The following is a 19,302-nucleotide window of genomic DNA, read 5'->3' on the forward strand; positions in this document are numbered from 1 at the left end:
TCCACAAATCCCAAGTCCTTTGGAAGTGAGAATAAACATAAGAATCCATTGAAAAAGAAAGATCACTATGTCCCATCTAATCGACATGTGAATGCTAAGAAGGAGAATGCACAAAAGAGACCACAAAGGTCCACTATTAAAAAAGCTAAATCAAAGAAAATATGGGTTCCTAAACCCATTATTGAAGAAATGTGTTTTGAAGTATCCGAAGGAAAATCTAAAGTTATATGGATTCCCAAGTCTCTTTTAAAAGACTTGAATATTGAAAATACTTCAAAGTTGACATTCAAGCTTCCAAAGGCTTCCATTCCATCTTCTTCTAAAAATATTTCTATAAATATTCCAAATCCTTCCACTCCACTTTTTTCCAAATCTCTTCTACCTTCTCATACATCTAAATCTCAAGCTATTTCATCCATGATTCCTCCATTGTTCCAATACCCTTCAAGGTGTGTGTCAATGTTGATCTTGTCCAATATTTCAAATACCCTCATGAAATCCTCTAAAGCTTACACTAACTTTCTATACATGAACTATTATCCTCCATATACTCTTCCTACTACCATTTCTCTTTCATCACCCTATCAACATCTTTGAGCATACCTTTCTATGGTCTTGGCTTATCATGGCTTATCTTTCCTATAGGAGCATTATCTACATTCAAACAGCTTCAGCTCTTTCTAAAAATTCAAAAAAAAAAAAATTCAAAAAAAAAAAAAAAAAAAAATTGAAAAAAAGAAAAAGAAAATGTGCCTTGGTGAAAACTACTTCTTGTGGCACTTTGGTAGCAAAAGTAAAGAGAAATAAATTTATCCTATGGTGAAAACTACTTCTTGTGGCACCTTAGATAAGTACCATGATGAAAACTTGGCAAACAGGCATCATGCGTAATTCTTCCATCATCCATCTATCCCCTCTTCTCTCTTTGATCTTGACAATGTTGAGCTATCTTTGCATATTGACTATCTTATCCATGATATTTTCTATTGTGCTCTCCCATTCACTCATAGCCTCTATCTTGAGCTTTATTCTTATTGCTCTATCCCATTGCTATACTATCTAGTTGACCCCTTGGTCTTGATCATAATTAATGAAACATGGTTCTCATAGGTCTCTTGACATGGCTACTCTTTTGGACTAAACACTTCATGCTATCACACTTGTTGGCTTCACCACTTATCCTACATGCTATCTTGCTCATTTCTTCCATTGCTTATCCAAAACATGCTTCATATGACTATTTCACCTCTTTCCCTAGCTTGGGTACTCTTGAGGAGTCAGTCCTTGAGGATCACTTTCACTTGCTTCATACTCTTTTTTCATCCATCTTTGCTTATGCACTGGATCGTTGCTCCATCATATCCTATACCTTGCTAGACATTGGGAGAAAATGATGTGATCTTGCTTGAGAACTAGTGATCTCTAAATTATTCTAAAAAATCCTAAAAATCAGAAAATGTCCTGAAAAAATGATCATCTTAGTTAAAACCTAGCAATAGGCACTTTGATGTATCACCAAAAAAATCAAATATTTAAAAATACAAAAAATTTGAAAAAAGTCCTAAAAAAATCTGTCAAGTGGTGAAAACCTGGCAACATGCGCTACTTGAAACCCTTGCACCTATGTCTATTAGTCTCAATCACTTATTTTGCTACACATTTCCTAGCTTGGAATTGTTTCTTGTCCTTGTCTTGGGGGCACAACTGCTTAGCCTATTGAGGTATTCTTGTGCATTAGGGTTTCTTTGACAACTCACAAAATAGTGTTTCTCAACACTTCCCCCACTTTGACATCAAGTGTTTTTTAACACTTTACAGATAGTTTACCTACGGTCTTCGATGTCGCGATATCTCACTATCAGAATCAAGTCTGGAAGAAATGGCTAAGTGACTTACACACACGCACTTTAACACCTAAACGACTGAGCTATGCTGATCTTTATCTACTTTGTGTGCTGTCTATGATAATTTCTTTGCCATGTGTTCCCTCCCTAATAGTCTTTCAAGGATGTCACTGACTAGAAGACTGGGGGCATGGGACAAATTTTCTTGATTTTTGCTTGTGGGTATACTTTTGTTTGTCTATAGTGTTGTAAGCATTCATGCTTGTCCTATTCAACACTTTGACTTATAAATGTATCATCCTTGACTATTTTGCAAGATCGTACTCAGGGTTTATCCTGGCGCTTATGCCTTGATACAAGTGTAATCTTGCTAAATTAAACTTAGGGAATCTAATCGTGTAGTTATCTTGACTTACATGTCTCTGATGCTTAGATTGGATTTCCACATACCTATCTAATATCGATCATATTCATATCCTCATAGTTATACTAGTGATGGTTGTATGATCTCATGATGTCCCTAATAAATGCTCAATGATGAAATTAAGAGTCTAAATGTTATGCACTTCTTGCTGGTAAACCACTTTGCATATTAGCTTGCATTTTAGGTTCATTTTCTAGCTTATTCTTGCATTCTTGCATATGGGGAGAGCTCTCTCTTCATCTTTTTGTGGACATATCAACTAACTCCTTTCATATATTTCTTTACTTTCTTCTTGTTCATGTCTTTTCACCTTCTTAATCTTTCGCTTCATCTATTTTCTATCTTATCATCACATTATATAAAGTTTTGACCTCTTAAATAATTTTGATGCCCTAGATTCATTTTCGAGATCAAAATCCAAATTCGAGTTCATCTTGATGGTCAAAATTGTCTTTTAAAATTCTACTTTCTTCTGAGCAGTTAGCTAACCTTTTGAGGTCTAATCTTTGAATCATCACTGGGGCATCTTCATTTCTTCATGTCTTCATCATTTCCATACTTCATATCTACTTAAATTCACTATTTCATGTCTAAAATCACCTTTCTACTCATTTTGACCTTATTTTTATGCTATATCCTTCAAGGTCAACTCTAGTCAAACTGGGGCATTTTATCAATTTTTTTATATAGTCATTCTTGGGTTCTAATCATCTATATGTCATCTTGCACATTGCTATATTCTATTTTTCTCATTTCTAGCCAATTTTTGCATCCCCTTACCTCATTTCAATTTTGATCCCGAGGGGGCAGAAATACTCTATCACTGCTTAGGAGCATTTGTTTGATCTTCTCACTTGCTCTCACTCTATCCACTTTTATAAGTGTTAGCATTCTTCTTGAATTCTGACATCATCTTTTCCTAGTGTTCAGTACTACCACTATCAGGCTGTACATTCAGGACTTGCTATCTATTTCTGCATTTCACTCTTCGGAATTAGACATCTATATCTATCATCGCCTACTTGGCTTCGATTTTCTTTGACATAATGTGTTCCCAGATCGATCACGCATTAGTCAAAGAGGGGCAAATGTAATCACCTAAAAATGGTCATCTAGACTATTAGCCCCCTTTTCAACATTTTGGCTAAATTAATTTAATCATTTACCTAGACCAAATTGCTAATAATCAATTTATTTGATTATAACCTATAGTTTGACTATGCTATCCTAAGTTCATTATTTGATTAAAATAACATGTCCCCTTTTAATTAAATAAAAGACCCCATTCTTCTAACCCACTTAAAGTGCACACATAAAGTCCTTTTTCTATTTTACAATGAAAAGAAAAGGCTTTGTGACTTTTGTCTTATATGACAAGTCAACTTATATTCTATTGGTTGACTTGTGTGTGCACATGGATCACTCCTCTTTTTGAATTCCACCGTTGATCATCCACCATCTTCATCTTGATCTCTACCATCCATACATCTTTAAAAGGGAGAGAGCTTTCCCCCTCAATCCATCATTTTTGAATATTGTTATGCTGCAGGTTTTCTAACAGGTTTCTTTGGAGCTTTGTGGAGAACTTCTATTTCTTGTCTACATTCTCTCATCCATGGCATCATGGCATTTTAGCTTAGCTTAGCTTTCATTTTTACATGTAGCTTAATCTCACATAGCTTAATAATGGTATTGTAACACTCTCATTCATATTCTAGCATAGCTGCATTTGACATTCTCATTCTAGCTTAATCTTCATTTGCATTGCATCCTTGAGGAACTCCTTGGGACATTTGCATTCTTGCATCTTGTCTTCGGAACCTCCCATTGCATGGTTTACTAGCAAGAAGAGTATCTCTAAGGCTCATCTGAGAGCTTTCTTATTCTTGAAATATACTCTCTTGCACTCCATGGATAGGGAGCTCTAAGCCGGCATCCGAACATTCCAATCTCATGGAATCGTTTGGATAGAAGGGTTTAGAGTGGGACACTTTCGAGTGTACACTTGGGTCTTAGGTCCTGACCCTATTTGTACACTAGCTTTCTTAGAAACCCCTGTTTTCAAGAGTTTTAGAAGCATGTATGTTTGTTTATCTTCTATGCTTCCATTGGTTTTTCAAACTAGCTCTAATACTTCTCTCCTTGCATACACACAACAAGGACACACCCCTCTTCATGCTCCCACCATTGATTTGTTTAGTCTGATCCATTTAGCAAGTCCTCTTGTTTTTGTTCTACACAAACCACTAGTTAGAATGCCTCAACACTCACCTAGGGCTTGATGACAAAATTAGTTGCCCTGATAATCATGACTCCTAAATATATATTTACACTATTTACAGAGTCTCCTACTTGCTTTCAAGAGGCCATGGAAGTTCAACCACAAGAACACAAGTAGGTCCATATTTACACAACAGGCTCTTAACCAGGCAGTGAATCAACAAGACACGAGAAATTAGCAAAATGCTAACTGATCAAACAAAAAAACCAAACCAATGCTACAGAAGTTAAGAACACAACATATACTGAAGTTGCAATCCATTAGTTTAGTCCTTTCAATCTATCTATGACTAGATGAAGGCTTTGTTACGCAATTACAGTCTTTTCTTGCTTTTCTTATTCCTCAATCTGTACAATCTGTTAACTAACTACTAGGTTAAGGTTTGTCCAACCTTAAAGATGCAAATCCCTTATGTTTAGATGCTAAGGTTAGGGTTAGGACTTTTTTAGAGTTAATTCCTAGTTTTCAGGAAAAGTTGTCACAAAATTGCAAAGTTGCCATGAGCAACTTTTGCAACATTTTGCTCATTGAGCAATTTCCTCTCCTAACTTACATAACTCCTTCCAAAATCAACTCCTTGGATCCCACAGCACTTAAAAACATCAAAAACACAAGTGCCACTCCATTTTGGGATTTTTCTCATCTGACTCAACTCAACCCTGTAACTATCCACACACTCAAATAACTTGGGACTTCATAACTTAGTCCTTGTTATCTGGTGGTTGGTTAAACTAGCCTACAAGCCAAAATGTTTTAAATGTCTTAAGAAGACCTTAAGATACTCCTACATCATTCTCCCCCTACAACAAAGAAGTTAGGGAACATGTGGTGTTAAGAACTCCTCACTGATGCCATGCTTCTTAAAGTCATTCTCAACTATCTGGGTAGCCCCTAACTTTGTTTGATGTCTCCACTTCACTAAGTGTTCCATGTATATCTTATGCCTCGTATTCTTCTTCACCCTTGAATCTAAAATCTTTTCAACTCGTGGCTTGATTTGCTTGAGTTCTTCCACATCCCTATTTATCTCAGTACTATATTTTTCATCATCCTTCTCTAGTCCTTTGTATTTGATCAAGTCTTTCACATTAAATATTGGAGAAATGTACATCTCCTTGGGTAATTCCACCTTGTAGGCATTTGGTCCATATTTAGCTAACACTTTACATGGTCCAATCCTTTTCATATGTAGCTTACTTGGTATGCCCTTCTATAATCTAGCCTTGTTCAAGAATACCATCACCAAATCACCTACCTCAAATTGTAGATATCATCTCCCTTAGCTTTCAATTTTTGATTTGCCTCCATTAGGGTCTTCTTTACTTCCTCATGAACCTCTCTCATTATTTGAGCAAAGTCATCAACATGACCACTGATCCCCTCATAACCTTTCAAGTCTCTCAGCTCAAGTACACCTCTTGGATGTAGCCTATACACCACTTCAAATGGACTTCTACTAGTAGTCTTGTTTGTATTGTCATTATAAGAAAATTTTGCTTAAGGAATGACTTTTTCTCATCCTTTTCCATATTCCTTAATCAAACACCTCAACAAGTTACCAACTACCCCATTAACTACCTCTTGATATCATGTGTTGTTTTGCATGGAATCAAATGACCCATCTTATTGAACTTATCCACTACTACAAACACATTGTCCAAACCAGTTGGTGTTCTAGGTAGTCCTACTACAAAGTCCATGTTGATGCATTCCCAAGGCCTATTTGGGATGGGTAATGGATAGTAGAGACCCACATTTGATGATGTAGCCTTTGCCTTCTAACACACTCCAAATTACTCCACATATCTCCTTACATCTTTGTGCATCTTAGGCCAATAGTAGAACCTCTCTACTAAGTCTAGGGTATTGTTTAGCCCAAAGTGTTCACTCAAACTCCTATTATGTTTCTCCTGAATAAGATTCTCCCTCATAGAGCCTCTTGGGATGCACAACTACTTGTCCTTGACTAGTAACTCATTCTACAATGTGTAGTCAGCATATTCACTGTGAAAATGATTATCAAATTCAGTGCATACCTTGTGGATCTCTAAGAAGTTTGCATCTCCTTTGTAGAAGTCTTTGAATTCCTCGACTCCACTGCTCTACAACTAGATCTCCTAAACAGTGTGCAACCTCCTGCTAAGTGCATCTACAACCTTATTATTGACTCCCTTCTTGTGCTTGATGGTGAAGGTGTAGGATTGAAGTAGTTCCATCCACTTGATATTCCTCAAACTTAGTTTGTCTTTAGTGTTAATGTAACTTAGGGGTTGGTCATCAGTATAAACCACAAACTCGTTAGGCAATAGGTAATGCCTCCACTTTTTAAGGGCTTGTACTAAAGCATATAGTTGTAAGTGATAGGATGAATACCTAGACTTGGCCTCATTTAACATTTCACTAAAGAATGCCACTAGCCAGCCCTCTTGGCTTAGGACTACACCCATTGCAATGCTACTTGCACCACATTATACTATCAATGGCCTCTCAAAACTTGGCAACACCAATATAGGTTGAGTAGCCACTTCCTTCTTTGATCTTGCAAAGCCTGTGTTGGCTTCCTTGGTCCACAAAAAATTTGTCTCAAGTCCTCCTTTTATGGTGTCAAGGACTAATGCATAAATTTTACTAAATCTTCTTATAAACTTCCTATAAAACGAAGCCAACCCATGAAAACTTCTAACTTGAGTCCATGTCTTGGGAGTAGGTCAACTTAGAATGGCTTCAGCCTTGCTCTTATCCATCTTCAAGTTGCCTTGTTGTACTATAAACCCTAGATAGACTAGCTCTTGCTTCATGAACTCACTCTTTTCAAGGTTTATGGTGAGCTTTTCCTCTTGGAGTTTCTTCAACACAAGTTCTAGGTGTTTCATGTGTTCCTCTTTTGTTTTACTAAAGATGAGGATATCATCTACATAGACTACCACAAAGACTCCTATATAGTCCTTTAGAACCTCATTTATCACCCTAATAAAGGTACTAGGGGCATTTGTAAGCCCAAATGGTATTACTAACCATTCATATAATCCCTTACAATCTTAACAGTTGACTTCCACTCATCACTTGCTTTCATTCTAATCTGATAGCAACTAATTTTTAAATTAGTCTTGGATAAGTATTTAACACTCCCTAAGCAATCCATCAAATCTTCTATTCTAGGAATAGGAAACCTATATATAATAGTTAACATATCTATTGCCCTAGAATTAGTAAACATTCTCCGCTTACTTCCCTTTTTAGGAGCCAACACCACTAGAACAACACAGGGACTTATACTCTTTCTGATTAGACCTTGATCCAAATGTTCTTGAACTTACCTTGTCATCTCCTTGTGTTGTTATGGTGTCATATTGTACACAACCTTGTTAGGCAATGATGTTGTTAGCACAAAATCAATTTGATGGTTTACTTCTCTCTCTGGTAGTAATGTAGTTGGTGTACCTTCACAAATGATGTCCTTGAATTGATCTAGTAGTTGTTTCACCTCTTTTTGCATAGTTGATTATTTAGGTATCTCCTCCTCCCTTGGTTTCACTAGTATGCCATAGCCAACTCCTTCTTCCTTCTTCATATCCTTTTGGGATTCCTTCCCACTCATCAAAATTGTATTGGATTCTACCTTCTCCATTGCATCTTCTTCTATCAAAGATCAAATCTTATAAGTTACTCCATTCTTCTTGAACGAGTACTTGTTTTCATTACCACGGTATACTACCTCCCTATCATATTGCCATGGTCTGCCAAGTAACAAATGGCATGCATCCACTGGTAGCACATCACAAAGTATTCTATCTTGATACTTGCCTATGGTGAACTCAACCCACACCTATTCATTAACCAATATTTTTTGCCCCTTACTCAACCAAGTGACTTTGTATGGACATTCATGGGGTATCTTGGTGAGTTTCAACTTCTAGACTACCTCCTCTAAAATGACATTATTAGTATATCCTTACCCTACTCATAGATCACTTCTAGGATCCCTATTCCCATTAGAACTCTCCACCAACTTCAAACATCAACCATACATCAACTTCAACCTATGCACTCATGGGCTCAATTGGCCACTCTTCTTCCCAAATTGTTCTTGGGGCTAGGAATAGTTTCCCCCTCCATTCCTTATTGGTTTTCAATCCATCTTGATCCATTTTGATGGTTCCTCACTTGGGTTTCCTATTGATTTCTTATTTTTCTAGTTTTAGGGCAACCACTTCTAGGTCTCTTTGTCTAAGATTTTGTCTCTTCTTGTGTAGTTGGATATCACAATCCTCTGGTAGGTAGCTTTTCTTCACTTTAACCACCGTAGTCTTCCAATTGACTATTGGCTTCTTGCCTTCCTTCTCACTTTCTTCCTGCAAGAACTTCCACCAAGTTAATGCTTTTCCTCTTAACCTTGATTTGGATATCTTCACCTTTTGTGCATCTGTTATCCCATCACATTCAAAGTGATTTTCCATACCCTCATCCATTACATAACTAATTTTGCATCCATTCTTCTAGTAAAAATAGGAATGTCTTCTAGTGTTTTGCCACTTAATGTCTTCAATTCTTTGAGAAAAGGTTCCTCTACTAATGAAGGGTCTGTTTTTGGTTATGCTCCCTCTTCTACTTGATTCTTTCCCTTGTCCTTCTCCATTTCTAACTGCTCTTTCATCTTGCCTATAGTTTCAACAACTTCCTCTAGCTTTTTCTTCATCTCTTCCACAACTTCCTCAAGAAGTTTATTCTGCTCTTGTTGTTCTATCAAATCTCTTTCCAAATATGCATTGGTCACCATGGTGCTTTCTCCTATGGATTCACTTACCTCTGACATGCACTCTGCACTACCCAAGCCTTTTAATGGCTTTGATACCACTTTGATGGGGAATCCTAACTACCTCTGAAGAGCTCTTTTGGCTCTCCCTAAGACCTATCCTTTGGTCTTTCTATGGTACTCCTCCTTACCTTACTCATAAATCACTTCTAGGATCCCTATTCCAATTAGAACTCTCCACCAACTTCAAACATCAACCATACATCAACTTCAACTTATGCACTCATGGGCTCAATTGGCCACTCTTCTTCCCAAATTGTTCTTGGGGCTAGGAATAGTTTCCCCCTCTATTCCTTGTTGGTTTTCAATCCATCTTGATCCATTATGATGGTTCCTCACTTGGGTTTCCTATTGAATTCTTATTTTGGTAGTTTTAGGCTTCCTAGAAACTAGGTTTCTTGAATTTCTCACAAATTCCCATAACAATCCCCTGAATCAACCACATATTCTTTCTACCATCAATAAAGACTCAAATATTTCTTGGGTCTTAGGTCCTACACTGTCCATACATTGAATTTCTTAAAAACCCCTATTTTCAAGGGTTTTAGAAGCATGTATGCCAATCTGTCTTCTATGCCTCCATTGGTTGCTCAAAACAACTATGCTACTCCTCTCCTTTCATACACACAAAAAGGACACACCCCTCTACATTCTACCACCATTTATTGGTTTAGTCCAATTCATTTAGCAAGTCCTCTTATTGTTGTTCTACACAAGCCACTAGCTAGAATGCCTTAGCACTCAGCAAGGGCTTGATGGAAAGATCAACTTCCCTACAAATCATGACTCAAAATCCATATTTACATTATTTATAGATTCTCCTACTTTTTTCCTAGAGGCCATGGAAATTCAACCATGGGAACTCAAGTAGGAGCCATATTACACGATTGGCTTTAAACTAGACAGTGAATCAACAAGACATAAGAAATTAGTAAAATTCTAACTAGTCTAACAAAACAAGCAAACCAATGCTAAAAAAGATAAGAACACAAAATATAATAAATTCTCAATGCATTAGTTCAATCCTTTCAATCCATTTATGACTATATGAAGGCTATGTTACATAATTACAATCTTTTCTTGCTCTTCCCAATCCCCAATTCGTACAATCTATTAACTAACTACTGGGTTAAGGTTTGTCCAACCCTAAATATGCCAATCCCTTTTTTTCAAACCCTAAGGTTGGGGTTAGGACTCATGTAGAGTTTATTCCTAGTTTTTAGGAATTTAGGAAAAGTTGTCATGAGCAACCTTTCCAACTTTTTGCTCATTGAGCAATTTCCACTCCTAACTTGCATAACTCCTTCCAAAATCAACTCTTGGATCCCAAAGCACTTAAAAATATCAAAAACACAAGTGCCACTCCATTTTGGGAATTTGGTCAAACTTTGACCCTTTTGTTGACTTTCTAGGACTTAAACACATAGTACTTAAATGACCACTCCAAACACTTGACTCAACTGAACCCTATAACTATCCACACACACACACACACAAACTTGGGACTTCATAACTTAGTCCTTATTATCTAGTGGTTAGCTAAACCAACCTACAAGCCAAAGTGTTTTAAAGATCTTAAGGTGCTCCTACACCACATACATACATAAGCAATACAATAGCAATTACATCTTTCAAGGGTTCCATGACATTGAATCACATACATAAGTTTTATTAAGATTAAATTTGATACATAACAAAGTCCATATCATAGGATAACCATAAGTATGAAATCAAATGAAATAATATACAAGTGCATAAGATGTCACACAACATAACCAAAGTGCATAATCATCCTCTATACAAGTCATAGGGTATGAAATGCTAAAAGAATACATCATGATAAGATAGATCTCATAGAATTTCAAAATAAAAGTATGATAAATCAAAATATGACCATAGAACATAATCACAAGATCAAAAAGATAGAACAACTACACAAGTACGTCCATTGACATTCACTTGTAGGATCTTGATGGTATAACAAACACTACCACCTGACCTCATGGAACCTAAATGGCTGACTTCTACTGTGTTGAGGAGATAAACTCAAGTCCCAAACGGATAACAAATCAAATATCATAACAAGAATGTAGGTCAAGGAAATCCTGATAGCAATCTATCTCAAAGGTACCAAGTACACAATTAACACCTAATCCTAGAGGCAACAAAGACATTTAGGAAACCTACTATGTACATGGGCAAGTGTCATCACATGAGTCAACTCTAAGGTTAGCCTAGTGGCCTCTCTAGACTTTGACCCCCTATTGACTCTATGCGGCATCAGTATCCTTTCTTACAGACAAGACATACTAACGGGGCAAGATCTCAACGAAGCATCCTCTCTACTCGTATCTTAGCTTGTACTAATACTCGAGGCATGTGCGAGGTAATAAACTGACTCTTATTAATTTATTTTAACCCATTTAATGAAATATTATCACTTACTAATACAACTTACAATGGGTTACCCAGGCAACCTCTTTAGGGCTCTGACCTCCATTACAAGCCACTTCTCAACTTACACATAGATAACCTACCCTAAGCTCATACAAAAGTATAACTCATAAAATCACAATGCTCACCTTAGTCCTATACAAGCAACTAGAAAAAACCAATAGATAACTAATCGAAACCTCATAGGTTAAACAGAGAAATCACAATATTCACCTCAGTCATATATAAGTAATTAGAAAGCCCTAATAAATAACTGCTTGAAAACCTCATCACCAAAATATGTGAATGCATTACAATGGTTGGGAATAAAAAGGATCATGGCCAAATAAAATTATATAACAACATCATAAGTCAATCACTTCCCAAGCCTCTGGTAAACATACCTGATCAAAACTAGGTTTATCCCAAACCCCAACATGAAATAAAACATAACATCTCATAAAGTAGTTAAAACAAGTGTCGATAATTAGTCATTCTAGTTTTCATAATAATTCTCTAAAGTTTCTATTTGAGTAGAAAAAAATGTGGTGTTTTTGTTTACCGATGATATCTCTATTTGATCAAGTTTCCAATTCTAGTTGGATCAAAACTAAATTCCATTTTCATTGTTTTAGGATCTAAATTTTCCTATTGAACTATGCATTACCCTCTCAATTTGATTATCAAAATTCCATTTAGAAAATGTCCTTTTAAACAAAAAGTCAAGATACAAAGAGACTATTCTAATACTATTTAATAATCACACTTAATTATATTAAATATCAATTATATTTAATTGCTAAAATTCATTAGCATTTAAACAATAATCAAAATTCATAAACAATTAAAATAAATTTAAATAATATTTAAATAAATTAATTTAAATATTTATTTTTCTTATTATATGTTTTTTTTAACTATAAACCAAAATATAGTAAACCAAATAAATCTTTAAAAAAATGGTGAAATCCTACAGAAGTGCAAAAAAATTAGGGCAGTTGAATTAGCAAAGAAATAAAAAGAAAAACCCTAGATTGGCTCATTGGAAAGGCAGTGATTCGCGACCTTTCTCTAAGGATCAGATTTGTCCATGATTTCTCTTGGCAATCACATATTCGTGAAGATCTAAATATGTAATTGAGACAACCAATATTTTCTCCATTATGGAGAAATTCAAAGAAAAGTAGCTTCAAAGCCATTAGAGTCAACAAGGGGCTCGTTTACAGCATAGAGCATTAAACTCTAAGACCGAAATTCCACCTTATGTCTCAAGCCGATTAGGTAGTTTTAGACCTCATACATTTTTCATCATTGATAGCTTGGAAAACTAGTTTAGGGTTTTCAATTTGACTAAATATGCATGTCCACATTTCCGTGAAATTTTCCCAAAACCTATTAGTTTAGATCCTCATTCATCTACTGAACTGCTTCATTTAGATAGGTCTAGGATTAACCCATCATCTATATAATTACTTCCCCAAGATCACATATTCCCCCTCATTGTCGCCATGCAAGTGCACCTGTTCACTCTCTGTCAAACGCTAAGCAATATTCTGACCCCCAATCTTTGTCAAAACTTGAAGATAATTGTATAATAATCTCTAATAAGGAAGTCAAAGATTCTTGGCTTGAATGTCAAAGCATAAGAATTTTTGCAGTTTGGAATGGTTCTAAGAAAGATTTTCCCCTTCTCTTTGACTGGCTCGAAGAGAACTGTAGTGAACAGGTAAGTATCTTTCACTTTTTGGATATAATTCTCTATTTGCATTGTTTGGATGAATCTGTTAAAAAAGAATTTATTTTTGTATCTGAATGTTTCTTTGAAGGTCATGTCATTAAATTTATAGAATGGTCTCTTGATTTTTAAATAGAAGGGTTATATTTTATGATTCCAACTTGGTTTAATATTCAATCTTTACCTTTGGAGCTTCTCCAAATAGACATACTTAGGTCTTTAGGATCTACTTTGGGAGAGCTTATAGGTATTGATTCTACATTTCAATGCTGCAATAATGTAAAAATGCTTATCAAAACCAAGTTTAATCAGTCAACACAGATGCAGAGGAAAGTGATAACAAACAAAGCCACATATGATCTAACACTACAAACCTTCAAAGGTAAAATATCAGAAATTATAAGATTGGATGATAATAACAAAATCAAATTCAAGATTCTACCACTCACTTTAGATTTCAATAGTAAATTCCCATGGATGAGAATCTTGAGAAAGTGAAGGAGTTAAGAGATTATGGATCATAACATTTCCACATCTTCTTATGAGAAGTTTGAGTTCTAGACATAATCTGTTTGCATAAAAGGGACAGACAATGGAAAGACAGGTGAGGTTCCAGCAGGAAAAATTAAGCTTAAATCAGTCATAGTGGCTGATCACAAGGAGAACTCTGAATTGACAAAAGATGATAAGTCCAAGAGGAAAAAAAGTGCTAAATGAAAGGGAAAAACCTCAAAAAGTAGTATGGGACAAAGTATGATAGTATAAGATGACAAAGCCAGGAAAAATAGTGAAAATAGAGACTTACAACATTTGCAGGAACAAATGACATACAATGAAAAGGAAATGGAAAATTTAAATCCCTTGGTAGACAAGCATAAGGAATTAAACTCCCCTCTTAATGGAGTTTCTACAAAAATTAAATTGAGTCCTTCACATGAAGATGTCAAAGACAGAGTATATTCAAGTTTACAACAAGCAGAGGAAAAATGGGATAATAAAGAAAACAACATTGAAGACATAGATAATTCTATGTTATTTTATTCAAATGATAAAAATGAAGATGAATATCAAACTCAAAATGAAAAGAACAAGATGGAATAGTGTCAGATGCAGAAGCAAATGTTATATGACAAAGAAGTAACTCCGACCTCTCATAGCTTATATAAGTTTTGGCAAACTCCAGTAGCCTCAATAAGCTCTCCATTTACACCGGTCAGCAATCAGAAGGGTAAGGAAAGTGGTTCAAAGAAAGTAGATAAGCCTCTTATAGAAAAAGTTCAGGATTTCTTGAATAAGGATGTCATCTTGGACCTAGCAGTGGAGAATATGATAATATCTAAATCAGAAGGAGACAATCTTAATCTACTAATTGATGAGTTAATTTAGGTATTCAGTTTTGAGAACATTCATAAAAGTTCTAAAGCTCAGAAGGAAGATTTAATCCAAAAGATTCCTAAATTAAGAGGTAATTATTATACATGTGAAGATCTAAAAAGAGATATATTAATCATTGAGAATGAGGATAATAATATGAGTCAATCTCGGTTTAAAAAGCATGGAATAGCTACAAAGCAAATTGATAAAGGTAAGAGTAATGATAGCAATACAAGCTCAGATACAGCTTTGGGAAATCATCCTGGTCTAATAAATTAGATATTAAGAGAACTCGTAAATGAAGAAACTAAAAGAAATCATTGTAATAAGAATACCACTATTCAGAATGCAGAAATAAATTTAGACCAACTTGGGATTCAAATGAACCAAGAAGGTCTTAAATCAACTAAATGTGGCAAAGTGAAAGGTAAAAGAGGAAGAAGATCCTTAAAGGAACTCAGGGAAGCAGATGGGCATAGTAGAGAACAACAGAAGATAGACCAGCTATTTAACATTGGGAAGGGGAAATGCCTTCCTGAGGAGCCATGAAGATCACAACATGGAATGCTAGGGTTCATAATGCCCCTAGCAGAAAAAGGTTACTAAAACAGAACCTTAAATCTTTTGAATCTGATATTATTTTAATTCAAGAAACAAAACTAAATAAGATAGAAGGTGATAAATTAAATAAGATGTTAGGTCTCTAGAATACTATCTTTAAAGAGTCAACTGGGGCTTCAGGGGGCTTAGGAATTCTTTGGAACCCCAGGAAGGTTTCCATAGACATTTTAAATAGTAGCAATAATTGGATTAGTGGTAGTGTACAGAGTTTAAAATTAGATCTTAACTTTCTTCTCATTAATGTTTATGGTCCAATTAGTAATCTAGGCAAAAAAGTAGTTTGGGAAGATATCGCCAAATTTATGAATTATTTTAAAGGGAGTTTGTTTTTAGTAGGTGGAGACTTTAACACAATTTTAAATATTAATGAAAAAGTAGGTGGTAGTCAACAAATCTCTCAAGCAGCCAAAGATTTCAAAGATTGGTGTGACTCTCATAACATGATCGATATCCTGATCAATAATGGGATATTCACATGGAATAATAGGAGAAATGATTTCTCTTACATTGCCAAAAATCTAGATAGGTTCTTGATCAAAGGTGATTTGGATGCTAACAATCTGTATTTTCAATCTTCTATGTTGCCGATTGCGGGGTCTGATCACTACCCGGTTAGATTCAAATTCTTAGAACCACATAAACCTGCCAGGAACCCATTCAAATATGAAAAAATGTGGTTCTTAGACCCCAATTTCATCAATAATATAAAAGAATGGTGGGTACAAGACATCTTTGAAGGCTCAAAGATGTTCATTTTTGTAGCCAAATTGAAAATGCTTAAGGAACGAATTCTCAGGTGGAATAAGGAGCACTTTAACAATATCTTTAAAGAAAAACTAGATATAGAAAAACAACTAAAGGATTTAAACTTAGAAGTAATTAAGAAAGGTATGAACAACGACAATTATATGTTAGAAAAGGAACTACAAGCGAAGTAGGAGGACATACTATCCAAAGAAGAATTTTTTTGGAGACAAAAGTGAAGAGAGAGATGGTTAGACATAGGGGATCAAAACACAAAATACTTTCACAACTCCACTTTGTACAACAGATCAAAGAGTAAAATATCCTGTATTAAAAATCACTTGGGTATCTTAACTGATAAACCAAGTGAAATTGTAGATACCTTCATAGAATAATTTTAGAATATCTTAAAAAATTATGAAGGGTCAAATAGAGCAGCACAAGCTAATCTTCTCAAAGTAATTCCAAAAATTCTTACAACTGAAGATAATAGGGTTCCCATTACTTTGGAAGAAGTCGAGTCTGTAGTCTTTAACATGAATCCTAATAAATCACCTAGCCCAGATGGTTTTTAGGCCTTCTTTATCCAGAAGTGTTAGGATATTATTAGTATAGATCTCTTGAAAGCTATTGAAGCCTCTAGAAATGGTGGTTCTCTTCTATTGGAGATCAATCATTCTTTTCTTACTTTGATACCCAAAAAATTGGATCTTGAGACCCCAGGTGACTTTAGACTGATCGCTCCTTGTAACACTGTTTACAAAGTGTTCTCTAAGGTGTTAGCAAATAGATTTAAGGCTATTCTTCCAAAGATAATATCTAAGGAACAAATGGGATTTGTTTCAGGCAAATCCATTCTTGATGGCATTATTACCATTCAAGAGACTATTCATTCTGCTTGCAAGAACAAAGAGGCTTGCATGTTTATGAAACTTGACATTCAAAAAGCATACCATATGGTTGATTGGTGGTTCCTCTATAAGGTGCTTGAAGCTTTCAGGTTTTCTCATCAGTGGATCAATCTTATTTTTAAATTCATTTCCTCCCCCAAAATATTTGTCCTTATTAATGGAACACGGGAAGGTTTTTTTTGATATATCTAGAGGTATCAAACAAGGAGATCCATTATCTCCTTTTTTCTACATAATCATGGCAAAGGCTTTTGGGAGAGCAGTACTGATGCTCACAAGAATCAAAATATTGTAGGCATTACTGTTGCTAGAAATATGCCCGACATCACACATCAACAATATGCTAACGATACCATTTTGCTTGGCGAAAGTACTATTGTTGAGGCCCTTGGTCTAAAAAATATTATTAAATCTTACATGGAAGCCTCAAAACAGAAAGTGAATGAGTTTAAATCTGAGATCTATTTTATAAATACAAGACCTGAAATAGAATTACAAATATGCAAGATCATGGGTTACAAAAAAGGGTTTTTTCCCTATAAATACCTAGGAATTGCCTTAGAGAAAGGTCTAAAATCCAGTAAGGTCTAGTGCTCCACCCTGGAAAAAATGGATGCAAGGCTTGGTAGTTGGATGGACAAATGGTTGACAAGGGCTGGAAAAAGTATAAAGATTAGATTAGTTTTATCCACCATTTCAACCTTCCCATTATCTTGTCTTCCTCTCTCCAAACGGCTTCTTCTCAAATTCGAGTCTAAGCTTAGGAATTTTCTGTGGAATGATTGTGAAGAATACAAAAAATTGGCACTCATCAAATGGGAGAATATTTGTAAACCTAAGGACATGGGTGGGTTAGGGATTAAGAATTTACAATGGCAAAATGAAGCCTTAGGTGCCAAATTAATTTGGAATCTGTATAGGGAAAGAGAACAGAAATGGGCTAAGATTCTATACAACAAATATCTCAATGTGGATGATCCGCTTTCAATTTTTTAGATGAAGACCCTTCCCAAAGGTTCTGAAAGTTGGAATTTTATGATAAAATGTCATCATTTGTTTTGCAAGTATTTGACTTGGGATGTAGGTAAGGGTGATGAGGCCATATTTTGGGAAGATTCTTGGGATGGGCATCCTCCACTCCATCATAGTTCTTTCCCTAAGGATCTCAAAGAAAAATTAATTAACTTGTGGGGGAAAAAAGTTAGTGATTACTATATAGAGGTTATTTCAGAAGATAAATGTAGATGGATGTGGAAATCTCTGGATGGTTTAGGTTTGGACTGAGATGCGACCAAAGCTTTCAAAAAGTTATTAGTAGATAGGAGGATTAAGCAATTAGAGAGGAAATATGAACTTATATGGGTAGCCTCAAATGATGGGAAGTACAGTGTAAAAGATGGGTATAAGGCTTTGATTCATTCTCAAAAATGGGTCAAAGTGGATATTCCACTGAAACTCTATTGGGATTCTGCATGCCTTCCAAAGGTAGGATTCTTTTTATGGATGGCTTTTCAGAATAGAATTTTGATTGCTGATAGGTTATGTAAACTTGGTTTTCAAGGTCCTTTGAGGTGTGTGTTATGTAAACAAAGTAGTGAAGAAGACTTTGATAATCTTTCATTCAATTGTCCATTCTCCCAAAGATGTTTGGAATGGCTCAAATACATGTTAGGATGGTCAACACCTTTACCCAAATCATTCATTGATCTCCTTAAAGGATGGCCTTCAAATCCAGTTAATGGCATTTATAATAAACTATGGAACATCTCCCCTTCTATCATGGCATGGGAAATCTAGAAGGAAAGGAATCGACATATTTTTAGTAACGTAGAAATGCAATCTGAAGAGTTAATATTAAAGATAGAAACTAGCATAGTTGAAACATTTAATTCGCATCTAAGAAATGCCCAAGAAGAAGAAGGATCCTTTTCTAATTGGGATAGTTAAATGAAGAAGAATTGGCCAAAATTGATTAAGCTTCCTCTTCTTTATGTTAAGAAGAGCATGGAGGCTAGAGAAAATTGTAAATGGACAGCGTCTCTGAAAGGTTGGGCAAAACTCAATTTTGATGGTGCGGCTAGAGGTAACCCGAGTACGATAGGTATTGGTTCTATCATAAATG

The sequence above is a fragment of the Cupressus sempervirens genome, chromosome 3 (assembly GCF_028749045.1).
Source record: "Cupressus sempervirens isolate cs-2001-9-10 chromosome 3, ASM2874904v1, whole genome shotgun sequence".
Taxonomy (NCBI): domain Eukaryota; kingdom Viridiplantae; phylum Streptophyta; class Pinopsida; order Cupressales; family Cupressaceae; genus Cupressus; species Cupressus sempervirens.